This window comes from Gallus gallus, chromosome 13, assembly GCF_016699485.2.
Source record: "Gallus gallus isolate bGalGal1 chromosome 13, bGalGal1.mat.broiler.GRCg7b, whole genome shotgun sequence".
NCBI classification, from domain to species: domain Eukaryota; kingdom Metazoa; phylum Chordata; class Aves; order Galliformes; family Phasianidae; genus Gallus; species Gallus gallus.
This window is the reverse complement of record NC_052544.1, coordinates 9082538-9097970: the sequence shown is the minus strand read 5'-3', so window position 1 is coordinate 9097970 and position 15433 is coordinate 9082538. Positions and strand designations below refer to the sequence as shown.

Below are 15433 nucleotides of genomic sequence, written 5' to 3'. Positions count from 1 at the left end.
AGTAAGACATTATGCAGTGAGAAAGCCATCCTTGTATCGAAACCAGTGATGTCTAATTGTGACAGGTGAATGTTTTATCTATGAAGTTCATACACACGCTATTTTTTTGCAGTCTGTGTTCCATTTACACAATTTGCTAGTTTAAAAGGTTTTAACAGCCAAGAGTCCAAGTGTAAAACTTCAAAACAGAAAACTATACTGTGTTAATGAAGTCAGCTGGATACATGCCTTCTGGTTATGATGATATCATTATGGGCCCCATGATGAACAGTAAGGCAGAAAACATTTACCTGGTTTTAAATTCAAAATATTTGCCGAGATTTATGTCTAAATGGATGAATGAGCAGAAAGGTGATTGTGTGTTATTTCCATATAACAAAATCAAAATTATTCAAATCACTAAGAACAGAAGTGTTTCTATATTCTGCATGGGGTTCTGCTTTACTGAATTTATGTCTATGATTCTGACAGGCTACAAAAAAACAATAAAATAGACATCAACACTAAATGTGCATCTTTATTCTTTTACAAGCAAACTGTCACAATACTATGCTCACTAAAAGGCTTTCAAAAACGAATAACTAAATGAAATATCAGACTTAATGACTTCAAATATCTTGCAACAAGCTATTTAAGCCACTCTAAAAACAAACCTATTGAACAGCAGAAACATACGTGCCAAACAAACAGAGAAACAATGTTCATCTGAATCATTTGTAGTCTTCCCACTAATTTTAGTAAGATATAGATGAAAACAATTTTACTAGTTTTATATTTCCTTTTGGCCTGAATCTTCCTTTATTTTCTTGCTACACCCAACCAAAGATGGACTCCTCCTAGAGAAGAAGAGAGAACAAAGTGAAGAGGTACGTTCACTTTAACAGAAATAAGAAGGTTGGACATGAAGCGTCAGAAACAGACTGTTCAGATCTTCAGGTACACGTCGCATGTATAGGCAGCCCAGAGAGAGACCACTTAACTACAGGCAGGAGACTGCTGTAAGGGGCCAGCTAGGGCTCACCAGAAGCTTCCACAGCACCTAAACATAAGGACAGCCTTACTCTAGTGTTTCTCCTTCCAAAGCTGTTACGCCCACACTTACCACTCAGCCTCTCCCCAGAACAGACCTACATGTACTTCTTTTGATAGTGTTCTCAATGCCGACTGCCAGCACTGCTGACTGGATCACAGAAAAGTTTTACAGCCACAGAGCTAAAAAGTGAAGTCATGTGAGCATGTAAACTTAGACATTAAGCAGTTCCTAAATGCTGTACCTTTCTGTCCTCTGCAGACAGTGCATGTCCCCTCCAGTATTTGCTGAGGGCAGACATAAAATGTGGGCCTGCATTTGAATGTTGACACCATATGGACATTGACCTGAGTTTTTAAACATGCTGTAAGTAATCTTTTGGGGTTAAAGGAGAGAAACTGTATGATGAAATATTTCCTCACAACAGTGAGAAAGCTATGAATAAACTGTAGAGGAGAGGAAGCAAACAGCCCTAGTAGCAGACTTGGTCTAGAGCAGATAAGAACATTCATTAACACAACACGCACAAAGAACTGACAGGCAGGAACATGGACTGTGCCTTTGTAAGGGAAAACCCACTTTCCTGTGATGGGAGTGCTTACAACCCTTCCTGCTGAGCACACACCCACCCTCCCTGCTCAATACCTCCCTCTGCTCAAAATCTTGAAAAAATAAGTGAGGCCAACATCCTTAATACTGAAGTGTAAGGCTGGCACTTATTAACAACATTAAACAATATCAGCACATCTTTTTTGATTATTTTGCTTATTATTTAATCTTGTTTGGCAATTGACTCTATACATACCCTGTCCAGCGGGAGTGCCTCCTTCTGTGTACTTGGATCGCATCATTGCCTGTGGGATAATATCTGTTATCACATCAGCATTGTCACTAAACTTAATCTAATCTTGCAGCATTCCAGAGATTAAATAGGTAGCATTAATAGTCACACAGATTGGTTCTTTCAAAATAATTATTAATAGAGGCAATAAAAAGCAGCAATAATTTTCTAGATCTATTAATCTAGAAAGGAAAAAAAGAGATGCAAAGTAATTCAGATTTGTTGATCCCTATCTAAAAGTCTGCCAGAATTATTTCCTTTGCTTCTCACTCAATTAAGCATTCAGAACAATAGGAGACATCTCCTTGATTTGGCGTTGTGTAAAACCTACTAATTAGAAAGAAGGTGTTAGAATTGATGGTTTCCAGCTAAATAGAGCTTAATAGTAGATTCTCAATTAAAGCTCCTGAAAAAATGAGGTACAATCATAATTAAAGACAGAAGTGGTGTTTGGTTGTTTTTTCTAATTTTGTTTTTGTTGTGTTTTTGTTTGTTTGGTTGGTGGTGGGGGTGTTTGGTTGGGTGGTTTTTCTTTACTTGTTATTTGTTGGATTTATTTTTTATTTATTTATTTTACTTTTTTAACTTCTTTGGGGTTTTGTTTGTTTAAAGACTTTTATATATATATATATATATATATATAAAATAATAATTTGCAATTTTGGAGCCAATCACGTATTAAAGATTTCTACTCCTTTTTCCCTGTCTCCTGTTCTCCTTTTGCTTAAAAGCAAGTAAACACAAACCCTAGAAGACTTATTTTTAATTTACTGAATGCTAAGTCCTACATTCACATTAACATCTGTACATTAAGATTCCGCAGAGATCCAAGCTATAGCAGAAAGTTCATAGAAGCTGCTGGATCAAAAACCTTTAAGTTAGGTAGAGAAGCACAGTTTTACTATGGCTTCTGCAACAGGTTTAGCAAGGGAGAATTAATCAGAAATTGGCTTTTAAGCAAACAGAAGTGCTTTCCCACATGATGGTGAATATTGACATTATAATTGCAGATGTGGAGTTTCTTCTATTGTTCCAACAACATCCAGTGTAGATTGCATAGGACAGGCCACTGGGGTAGAAAGATTTCTGTTCTGAACCAGAAATGCACTTCCTTTGTTCTCATGAAGATGAACGTTGAGGGAGCAATGTAATTTTTATGAAAACTGGCAACAGTTGACATAAATTTTGGCACATAACTCTTAACATGGATGCTTGTGGAGAACTTCTATCAGCCCAAATGTAAACTAAGCAGAAGCACTGCACATGAATACACTGTTTTTAATTTACCTGGTAACTTTCCATGGATTAGTATATTCTCTATCCTAAGCACTCATCGGACTATGAGGCCAGAAATTCCAATTACATTTGTGAGCATACACTGCATTATCTTAAATTGTGCAGCAACTACAATGTCTCTAATTGAAGTTGTCTCAGGGCAGAGCACCACTTTTAATTCCCCAGCCTTTTGCCAGTAATGGAATAACTGTATTCAGGGCACAGTGTGAGGGCAGGTTTGATCGTTATGTTAAATTGTATTACAGTTACCTTTGGGGGAGCATCTAATTTATTTATTGCCAGTATGAAACCAACTACTATTTTCCACTTTACCAATGCAAAGAAATAAATTATTATTCATCCAAGTGCTGCCTTGGATCAGTCTGAGAACAATAGTTTAGTTATATATTTAATATGTTCAGAAAAACTTGCAGATATTTTGGGTTCGTATTTTTAATCTTACAGACTGCGGAAAACACTCTTCCCATCCTTCTTACAAAGTCATACGCTTTTTCATAGGACCTTCAATTAAACACAAGTCAATCAGATATGGCTAGAAGCATTTAAAAGATGCTGCGAACTCCATAATTTGTGAGCTGTAAAGCATTTTACCCAAAATAAACAGCTTAACAAACTTCAAACCTAGACATCCCAGGTCAAAGGACTTGCATCAATAGCTTCTACTCTCTAGTATAACAAATATTGTGAATTCATTACTTACTTTCTCCACTGAACTGACTGCAAGTCAACAGTCGATGTCTGAACTTTTCATTTTCTTCAAGCATTTTTGAAATTACTTTCCAGACTTTAAGCCAGACTTGGGTCTGAAAGATAAAAATGAATTTTCTCAATGAAGCATATAAAAAGTTTGTGTAAAAACATCTCTCGTGTTGCAGAACCTTGAATTCTTCAGCATGACTATGAAATCTTTCTGCTTTTTGGTGGAGGCTTCGGGGGGGGGGGGGGGGGGGGGGAGGTGACATCAAGGGGGAAAATTGGAGGAAGAATATCAGTGGGATATACTGGAAGAGTCATCTCGATTTAAAAGTCAACAAACTTTGAATTACTCTGTGCTTTTCCATGTGAGATGTCATGCTACTTCCTCGCCTAGCATTCTTTATTATCCAGGACTTGTAAACCGCCCTTGTAGATAAGAGCTTATGAAAACCTGTGCAGAGACATTAAATTCTCTTCAAAGTCGTTCAAAATGGGAGAAAAATTAGAATAATACAAAATTGCTCATTTTTTCCAAGAGCAAGAACTTTCCTGTCTAATTCCATACCAGCAGTGTAATTCAGATCCCGTGCTTAAATGCCAGCATAACAATGGCCCGGCCTATCTCATATCAAGTTGATATTAATCTGTTTCATAGATGCTGATGACTTTTATTTTAGAGGCATAAAACGACATCAATAGTGGGTTTATTTCAAGCACAGATTAAAAATACTAAATTGGAACTGTTGACAAAGGCATTCAGACAAAGAGGCAGATGAACAAATATAAATGGATGTTAACATGCTAATGTCATGACTTTTGCTGGACCCCATCCGTGAAACTAGTTTAAATCTAAAGATAATTCCTTTCTCATGGACATTTATTGCTAAAACATAATGCATTTTCCTCGTTCTTTTTGAAGACTATTTAATGTACCAGAAGAGTGATATTACAGCATGTTATTAGCTGTTCCTCTGAAGTCCGTAATATTTTTCTGGTTTTAAATCAAGTATGTGTGACATTACTATATTACAGTCTAGCTGATTACTTGTACCTAACACATTACCAAATCTCATCATGAGTTACTCTGTTAATAAATGTGCCTTTGTAAATTTCAAGCGTTTGTTGAGCTACTGAACAGGAACAGAAATACGTTTGTGAAACAGAAAGTAATTTCATATCACTGTTACTGCCATGTTTATACCTATTGTTCTTGCCTTCATCTCTTTCTCACCCATGCAATTTCTTTGCTTAAAACAAAAAGGGAAGAGGATGTGCAGAAGTTTTTACCTGCCAGGTTTCACCAAGGAAGGTGTGCAGCACCCTGGCCCCAATCCAGCAATGCATTTCTGTACACGCTTTAAGTCAACAGAATACTCTCAGTCCTCAAGGTAAGCACACACTTAAGTGCTTTATTGAATGAGAGCCAGAATTTTAAAGCCCCCCAGAGAGGGAAAATAATCCCATTTTTCTTTTCAGTAAGTGAGGCTTTCAGTAACAGACTACCAGTTCAATCTTCTAATCTCCCTTATGTTCTCACATGGACATACACAGAACAAGCAGGAAGCTATTATCTCAAATGCAAAGGCAGCTAAATTCAGCTCCCACGTTTCATACCTTCTTCTTCTTTCGTTTAATTACTTTTTCAACATTTCTTGAAGGGAAGGGAAAGTCATAGACATCAGCCTTTTCCTCTCGAGGGTCACCTAGAAGAGTTCAGAAAGCATACCCTGAGTGCTTACAATAAATTCCTGAGGAAGCCGTACTTTCCTCAACTTCCAGAGGTACTTATTTTTGGTCCCGGCAGGTTACAGAACATCGGTCTTCACATCGTGCTGACTATCACCTAGCTTGTTTTCTGCATTGTAACCATGTGGCAAGTCTCACAAACCTCACTGAAAAACATTTCAAAACAATACAGCAACTACTGGTGAAGACAGCAGGCTTCTGGGCTGCAGAATTCTGGACAGCTGCTGGGCAAGCAGTACAGCTGAGTAAAAGTGTGAACCATGTGGGGATGCTGAACTCATTAGTGTGGGCATGTTCTCTCCTGCAGCAGGGCTGCAGGCAAACCAGCATCCTGCAGGCCACCACAGCCCCAGCATCAGCCATGTTGTGGGAGCAGGGCTTCCAGTTCCCAACAGGCTGCCTCTGAGCCACCGGTTGGCATCACTTAGATAACAATCCAGCAAAACCAGTGCTATTAATTACAGACTAAAGTAGCATTTCCCTATGTTATCTTTAGAAAAATGGGTTTTTAGGTGAAGAAAAGATACAAAACAGAATGAAAACGTCTGAAGACCAACAAGTTAGTAACACTCAGGACCACCACACCTTTGTCACTCAGCATTTCATAGAATCATAGAATGGCTTGGGTTGGAAGGGACCCCAGGGATCACCAAATTCCAACCCCCTGCCACAGGCAAGGTTACCAACCTCCAGATCTGCTACTAGACCAGGTTGCCCAGGGCCCCATCCAACCTGACCTTGAACACCTCCAAGGACGGAGCATCCACAAAGAGTAAGACATTCCAGACTGTGGCTTTCTGGACTTGTGCAATAACAGAACACTGAATCTTGATGTCAATTTCACACAAGCTGCTCAGTCCACATGATGCTTTCTATTCTTTTCCAACTCCCAACCCCAGCTTCTCCTCCAGAAGCCGGGTCACACTCTCCATTTTCACCCCATTTCATCTTATGCAGCAGAGCTATGTTTCATAACAGATTGCAAACAGTGGGAAACTGATCCATCTCTTTTTCTGCACTTTAAATAAATAAAAGGCACCCACACCCATGTCCATCCCAACTTTGTTTGGTCCCAGACACACAGAAAGAAAATTAAGAAACATCTTCAAGCGGTTACAGTGGGGAAGCAGCACAGCAGCACTCTGCTTAGACAGAAGTCTCTTGAGAAAAGGCAGAAAGAGCCCTGAAATAAAGTATGTAATACAGCAGCTCTGTGGAAGTGCTTAGGAGTTGGACTCTACGACTTCAGTGCCACGTTCACACACACACAGTCTGACTGGGCTACCACGGCCTGCCCCAGAGGAGGACATGGTGGAGACCTGAGTGCAACCCACGCTCTCCTGAGGCACGGTATTCCCCAGGCTCAGCAGCACATACCACAGCACAGGTTGACGTACTTCACCCCACCACAGCTCCCTGCAGCCTGCACCCCATCAGCAGCAGCCGTCGGCCCAGGATCGGCCTCGTCCCTCAGCACCCGGGCAGCCCTCTGCCCCCTGGTCCTGTCTGTGAGGGAAAGCACGCTTCCAGCCCCATCCCTCTCAGCCTGCTGGCAGCCCTTGCTGTAACGGATGATGGATCCACAGCGGTGGGAGCCAAAGCTGTGGACATAAACATGCTGCACGTGCAGCCTCGCCTTGCCACGGCCCGGCTCCATGCTGGCTGTGCTATGAGGCGCTGAGCACCTGGCGGGAACGCAGAGCACCCTCCTACCCCGTCCCATTGGCCGCCACTGCCCCAGTGCAGCATTCTGGCCTGGCTGTAAGAAATGGGAAGGACATGCAGTCTGAGCAGGAAGGAACAACGAGCTTAGCACAAAGCAGGCCTTGTACCATCCAGTCACACGTACACAAAATGGTTGCCCACAGAATTCCAGCAGCTCAGGAAGCACCCTTGGTTTAATGATCTTGCTCCAAGCTGGGTATAACTCAGTTCCCTGCCACAAAAACCACCCCCCCACCCCCGAGACAGTAATCTACTCCACAAAGTTGCCTTTGGCCACCATTATAGAGTCACAGAGCAGTTTGGGTTGAAAGGGACCCTAAAGACCATCCAGCACCAATCCCTCTGCCATGGCAGGGGTAGATCCCACCTGAACAGGTTGATAAAAGGCCTGTCTGACCCGGCCTTGAGCACCTCCAGGGATGGAAACCCCACAGCTTCTCTGGGCAGCCTGTGCCAATGCCTCACACCCCCACAGTAAATAATTGCTTTGTTGCTTAATCTCAGTCTACTCTCCTTTAGTTAAGATTTAGCACAATGTGTTTTAATTAATATATTTGATGCAACTTACTGATACAGTGATACACGGGGCTCCAGGCTAAAGGCAGTGATGCATTGTTGGCCTTTGCTACAATTTCCAGAAAAGGAACTAGCAGCATCTCTTTAGCGAGGGCATTCCTGCAGTTTCTGCGTTGATATCACGAGCTTCACACCAGTACACCCCCAGCTAACAGCCAACCTGCCAGTGGATGGGTGCTGCCCAGCTGCCTGGTGAGCATGTAGGGGACATCAAATACGTGTTGTCATTTCATCCTTCAAGCAGCAGCTGGTAGACACAGGCATTGTGAGACACCATCACAGCCAGGGGCCCTTCCCCCGAACAGGCTCTCCATGAGAAGAGTGCCACTGCAGCACCAGGGCTAGGAGGTGACAAGCAGGTTTCTCAAGCCACTTAAAAGCATACATCCCATTGATCTTTGCTTTGGTATTGAAACACCTCTCAATATTATCTCTCAGAGGCCATCGGAGGAGGGTGAGGGCCCTCGAGGTCTCCGGGCTGCTGCCCCTTGTCCCCTTGGCAAGGCAGGGTGCTGTGCAGAAGGACCCCACCAGATGGCAGCCTTACCTACAGAACCGGAGCCTCCAGCCCTGCAGGAACCTGCAGTGGTACAAAGAGCCGAGGGGAGGGGAAAAAAACCACCCTATGAGAAGTATCCCAGGATTTTCAGCTATTTTATACACTGTCAGAAAATGGCAGTTTGTGTACGCGGTTGAAAAAGGGGAAAATAACTTCCAGAGGCACAGCCTGACAGTTTTCCAGGGTATTTTTTTTTCCTGCTTCCCAGTGATAAAAGGGCATCTTTTGCAGGCTCTAAAGCCTAAGGAGCAGAAAGGAAGTTGTAGATATTTAACATAACCACCAAGCCAGCCACCTCAAAAAAAAATAGAATAAAATCCACCGGGGGCTGCCTCTCTCCATTTCAAAGATCTGAGCTGACATTCTGGCCTAGGGAGTTAGCCAGGGCTTCTAATTTGAGGGAATTAAGCACAGAGTGAGGTAACCAATTAAAAACTGGTCCTGCAGCGCAAACTTCATCATGTCCATTAATCACACAGCCTGGGCAAAGACAGTGTGTCTCTTGCTGAAATACACACATCTCGTTCCACATCCCCCCCAGCACAGGAATGCAAACCTAAGCAGGGCCCATTTCAGTGCACGCTCTCGTTGCTCTTTGCATGAACACTTGCTGCTATATGGTCCTAAACAGGAGCTCGCCTTGCCAGCTGGCAGGCTGCTCCCTTCCTATGGCCCTTTCAGGGCATCAGAGCTGCCAAATCAGTGGTTCATTCATCTGTATTTATGGTGTATCCTCTCACCCTATCAATACAAATGCACATCCCTCGTGTGACACATTTTGCCTACTTTCCACAACAGCGCATTGCCAGGACTTTGATGTCAAAAGCAAATTCAGCTCAGACCCCATTTAGAAACTACTTCTGCTGTCAAAAATCGACACCCTCCCCCCCCCCCCCCGCCCCCTCCCTAAAATCTCTGAGAAATCTGCAGAACTGGGTCATTCAGCTATTTTCACTGTTCTGCCCCCCCATGCACCTTTCCCAGTGTGACCAGACCAGCATTCAGCCACTGCTTTGCTACTTGTTGCTGTGAACAAACGGCTCAGCTTTTCAGCACGTCTTCAACGGTGTAGGTAAAAATAGAGCAGGCAGTAGCTCTCAGCCTGCACCTCATCACACTGCTTGTTTTGTATTCAAATGTCAGCTTCTCCAGCTCAGAACTTGCATTGTTTCCTGAATTCTATTGTTTCGGTTTTACTTCGGCCAAACATGCATCATCTTCTGCTAACCTCAAATACCATTTTAAAATGAGATAGGTTTGGTGGTAGCACGCCTTTCAATTTATGCCAGGAAGGAAGGAAGGAGCCAACAGGGCATTGCTGCATGCACTTCTATTGATGTATCTCACGTCACTGCCCTGCAAAGACAAAACTTGCTCTCGTTTGAGAATTGCTCTTCTATGAGGATTCTTTGCATTGCACCACGAGGAATTACTCAACACAATTCTGGCAAGGCAGGTTGCTTATTAAATATTACATTAACCTGATCAAATTGTGAATTCATCTGAAATATGCATTTTAACACTGTTAACAGAGGTTTTTATGTGAAAAATAGGCTAACTCTGAGAAAGAGCTCCAGTCAAACCTTGTTAATTATATCCTCAACGGCAGCACAAACAATTACTGCATCTCTGCCATCCTCACAGAAGCCTTGATAGGAGTCGCTGGAGTGAGGCATCCCATCAGAACACGGTGGCTTTACAGAACACACTCACAGGAGAACATTTATTAGCATAACCAGGAATCATCATCAAAACAAAACTCACCGCTTCTGGTAAATGCAAGCAGTGCATTACGCCTGCAGTTTTTGCTTACTTGTAACATTTCTTAATTTGCAACAGATCTCACAGTTCATTCTGGAAGCGACAAAGCGGCGTGGCAGAGATGTAAAATGGCCAGCTGCCATTTCAACACACCTGCATTTCGTATTAATGAACCCGCATATCTCAGATTGCCTTACAAACCATCCATGTGGGAATCACTTCATCCACACCACTCATAAGGAGAGGCGTGTTTCCCCATTTATTCATGCTGCAGATAAAAATATTTAGCAGACTATAAACTAAGTTTGTTACATAAAAGCTTGAGTCTCCCCTTGAGAGATTTCCAAGTCACTGAGAAGATCCATGGGCTTTATAACCAAAAGCCAAGTCAACGAGACAAAAGCCTTTGGTCTGGAAGAATTGTGTGTTAAGGTTTTTGAATAAAGGTTCCCAATCTGAAACAAAAGCATAGGGGGACTCAAAAAGGGGGGGAAAAAATGCTGCTGCTAACACAAGAACTAAAGGGAGTTCATTCTGGGAAAGGCGGACGTGCTGCCCAGAGGTCATCACAACAGGCAGGTTAGGACTGCTGTTTCTCTGATGTCACTTTTCCGTGCAAACTATTGTTATTTAATGATGGCATCCTTTGTTTCCAAAAGAGAGAGAAGAAAACTTTCCCTCGGCTCTTCCAAAAGCTGCAGGCATTATAATAGGAAATGTTACGATTCTAATTCTGGGCAGTGTGCAGCAGGACCCTGCGTGAGCAAACAGATGGGAAGCTTAATCCTACCTGAGACAAAACTGCAGATTGTCTTCCCACATCGTGGAAGGATACTGGCTCCGTACTGCATATAAAAAGCAAAAAGCAATAAATCATCCTCCAAATTTAGAAGTAACCAAGGTCTTCCAAGTCCATCTGTCCCAGCACAGAAACTTGTGCTTTCTGAGCTTTGGAAATCCAACACAGTGTCAGCCCAAAGTGTGCCTGCAGCCCAATGTAACCACCAACGCACCTTTCTGCGCGCACGAGACAGTCTCATCTACCTGCAGTATAAATATCACTGAACATACTCTCTCTTTTTAGCAGTGGGTCCACTTTGTAACGGTAGTTGGGCCTTACCAGAACTGTTCCAGTTCACTCCCTTCCTATTCCCAGAGGCACGAGGATGCTGCCAGGAAAGGAACAGAGCAGGGCTTCTGTCTGCAGGCACTGCCAGCTCTGCACAGAAAAGTGAAGCAGTCGCTGCTTTGTTCTGCCATCAAATTCCTCCAAAGACACCCCTCTGTATAAGCAACCCTTGAGCAAATTTCCTTGCTACTGACTGAAGAACTGAGTTGATTGTGGCAGTGTGTACTGAGCAGCATCTGCCTGCGAACAGCTGGCTCAGTACAGCAAAGCTGGAGGCTACTGCCTGCTGCTTACAGTGATAATGTGCCTCAAATACCTAAAAATCACATTTAACCCACTGAAAGAAAACTCAGAAATGCTTGGCAGGAATGTACTCCATACACAAACCAGTACTGGGCACGTGCTTAAAGTGACAAGCATTGTCTTGAAAAACAACACGTTGTTAAACTGACAACTTAATGCTTTCACATGCACAGCAAGGCATCAGTGATCACTAAGCAATCTGGTCCTGGCTCACGAGTCAACAGCAGGGAGAGATGGCGATTTCAATTAGAAAAACACTTTCTGAAACACTGGACTAGAGAAGGTTGGCAGACCTTTTTGGTAACGCTTTGCTCTGTATGAGAATTGGTATCCTCCAGAGATTAGAACACTGTGTTAAAAGCTATTAAGGCACACGGTGAGTGTGAACTGCACCTACACTCAGCCCATCACATAAGGAAAATCAGCATTCTTCGCAGGCAGGAAAAGCACCAGAATTAGTGCAAAACCAAAAGGTGTTGTGCTCAGAGGATTTAATTTCAGGTTTTGTCACTCACTAAAATTAACTTGGAGGAAGAAAAATACAATCAAGAACAATTTTTATCTACTTCCATATTTCATAGCGTAATGCTATAATGGGATGAAAAGTACTGCAATAATAGCAGGAGGGCAAAGTCTTTGGCTGCAGCAAATGAGAATGAGCCCAAACACAGCAGCTGTGAATGTAGAAACGAAGGAAAAGAGCTGCTTACCTTTGGAAGGCCTCAGGTAGGCAGGGATCTCCAACAAGAAATGCCCTCACCTCCACTGCCAACCCTTAAATGAGGTATGGGAGGGGCTGGATCCTGGCTCCAGCCCTTCTGTTCACTCAGCTACATTGCACACACCTGAGCTCCTCTGGGTTGGCCCTGCCTTCCCACCAGGTGCTCAATCACTGCCTCAGGCCATGACTCAACATTTCCACTACATTCAGATACAAGGAGAACTGAGAACTTCTCACCAGCAAATTCTGGGAGGGACCCCGAACAGAATAGTACAACACTATAGTTTTCCAAGTGCCCTAAACAAAACAACTGAGGGAGCTTCCTTTAGCAATAAGCACATTCAAATTAATAAACACTCACAATTTAAAAACTTCTGACAAGCTGTACAAAAAGCCAGCAAATTAGAGTTTGGGTGCCACGAAAGCAGGCAGCACCTGATAGCACTGATGAAAGTACCGAGTTTCAGAACGACCTTCTCTCTGTCTTAGGGAGCTCAGTAACACCTTTGGAGCACTGATTCAGCCTCTCCACACCCCCTTCAATTTCTATGACTGGGAAGACAGCTGCAAGTATATTCTTATCCCAGAGGCTGTTCTTCATACTGGCAGACTGAATCAGCTTATTTTACCCAGAGGAAGAGATGTCGGTGTTTTTTTCCTCATCTATCCTTTCTAAGGCTATTATTTGTCCTAGATTTCCTGTAGGCTAGCAGTGTGCATTTTGGACTGGGGCTGAGCAGGCTTTCATTGCGCTGAATAAACAGCAGCTGGAGAACCAGGACAGACAGTAGAAACTGTCCGACAATAACTTGACAGCCAGGAGACTCCCTTTAAAACATACCTTAGCCTTTAACTGTGTCCTAGATGGGTTTTATCCATCTCCACCCAAACTGAGTTCCTTCACTGATGCGGAATGTAGCAGTTCATTTAGTGAAAGCAGCACCCTAGAGAAAGCTGGTGGCTGACTGTGCTCAACGAGCAGTTTGTGCTGAAAGAAAATATTTGAGATTCATGTACTGTGGAAATTCTGAAATTCTACCCTGCAGGCAAACCTCCACCTTCTGGAGTCAGCTTGGAGCATTTATTTATAGTTTCAGGACAAACTGAAACCCGAAAGAGATTTGATATATTATCTTTCCTAGAATGTACTTCTCAGCAATACCGAATCAGCCAAGGCCACTGCTAAAAAGGTGATTATTTTCAGTTTGGAGCACCCCAGACTTCTGGTATTTCACCTAATTGAGGTGATTTTTTTTTTTTTTAACTCTAATAAATTAAGTCTCATTACACAGGCAAATATCCACAAAGCGTTCTGCAGTCTCCAGAGGGGAAAAGCTCTTAATTAATTTACACACCAATCAGACTTTATCTCGATAAGCACTCGTGAACTCAAATGAGCGTGGGAGTGCCCAGTCTGTGGAAGACATCCCTCTTCTACCACCGTGGCTCAGGAGACTTAAAAAGCCCACATTACAGGACCAAATTTCAGCTCCATCCTACTTGTTAGATAAAGCCCTGATAAGCACATGCTTTCTAGAAGACCACTCTGCACTTGAAAGCGATGTCAAGAACTCGTTATCACACTGGGAGAGGCCAACCTGTAACTACTTCCTAGCAATACAGAGAATGGAGAGATGCTTCCCTTACCAGCCAATACTCTCTCTTTGTCTGGTGCAAAATGCAACGTGGAATTCATCGTGTGCCAGGCAGACCTCCCATCTCCAGCCTCTGTACTTTGCCAAAGTTTAGCAGCATTTTATGATTATTTTTAAATACCCGTTTCAAGGGATTGAAGGTTAACGCATGGAGTCACCAGCAATTTTTTTCTTGTTAAAAAGGCATTCGCTTCTAAGTTTGCGTCATCCGAAGCCAATGGGAATTGAAGTGATTAGCACCTTGCAGAACTAATCCCATTACAGCTCAATTCTGCGTTTTCTGAAGTGCCCATGGAAATAATTACGCTCAACATCTATGAAACATTTACAACACCACTCCTCAGATGCCGGCACAAGAGATGAGTAGCCCAGAAGGCAATGACAAAGCACTGGTCAGCACAGTGCTACTTGTATCAACGTTTAGAAAACAAACAATAATAGATTTTGGAACTCCTAGCCACTAAGGATAGCCTCTGAAGGCCAGATATAGTAGGTGGCAACCCTTCACAAGACTCCTTACACATTTCAAGATCAGATATTTTAAATTAATGCCGACACTACTGAGCTCATCTAAGAATGTTCCTTAAAATTCCGGATTGATTCCTTCTGGGAATATCAGATCACGACTGCGAGACAAGTGAAAAGCAATCCTTGTCCGTCTGTGCCATGCTTGGGCAGGTCCTTGCCTGGTTATCTTTCTGTCCCAGCTGCACGGTGGTTTCTGACTTATGTCATGCACTGCATGTGCCTCAGTGGTATTCTTCTCATTAAACACGTCACCTGCCCAGTGAGCTTGATTTCTCAGCTGCATAGTGGTTTTTTACTCTTTGTCCCTGTGAATTAGTAGCAGAGAGCAGAAAGAATGATCCAATGATCCCATTCCTGGCTAGGCTGATACTCTTATGGCTGTGAAAAAAAATAGGAATGGCAATGCTGAAACTGCTGAAAGGTTTTTCCAGAGATACATAAGATTTCTCAACAAGCACCGAATCCACAAAATCAAGTAGTTAGCATTCAACATTCCCCAAAGACAACATCTGCATGTAAGCGGTAAGAATGGCTCTTCTTACAGCCTGATTCAACGAACAGCAGTTCTACAGCCCTCCAGACATCGCCCTTTCCATTTCTGCTGCACCGCACGTTTACCTTGCAGTGCTTTCATGCAGCACTCGGGGCACTCAGTGTCTCTCCAGTGCTTACAGCCTCACTCACACACCCTCTACAAAACCACGCTCAGTGTTCTGACCAGAACAGGACCGCAGAACACGGCCTCAAATCCTTCACACATCATACAGTGGGCCGACTTCATCAGAATCACCTCCCGAGCCCCAGGAGCCTCAGCCACAAAGGAACACCTACCGACTGGGAGCTTAAAAAGAAGGTTAAGGAGAAGCA

General features: G+C 43.1%; 1 long non-coding RNA gene across 2 annotated transcripts; it reads right to left on the bottom strand.

The window, feature by feature from the left end:
- Positions 1-494: 494 nt before the first annotated feature.
- C5orf47 (chromosome 5 open reading frame 47) lies at positions 495-12448 on the bottom strand. Of its 2 annotated transcripts, NR_171552.2 has the most exons (6): positions 12373-12448; positions 11021-11075; positions 5478-5566; positions 3868-3970; positions 1836-1884; positions 495-836 (listed from the first exon to the last, which is right to left on the bottom strand). It is a non-coding gene; the product is annotated as a chromosome 5 open reading frame 47 (long non-coding RNA). The 2 variants fall into 2 exon arrangements; NR_171553.2 differs by lacking the exon at positions 11021-11075.
- Positions 12449-15433: the final 2985 nt, after the last annotated feature.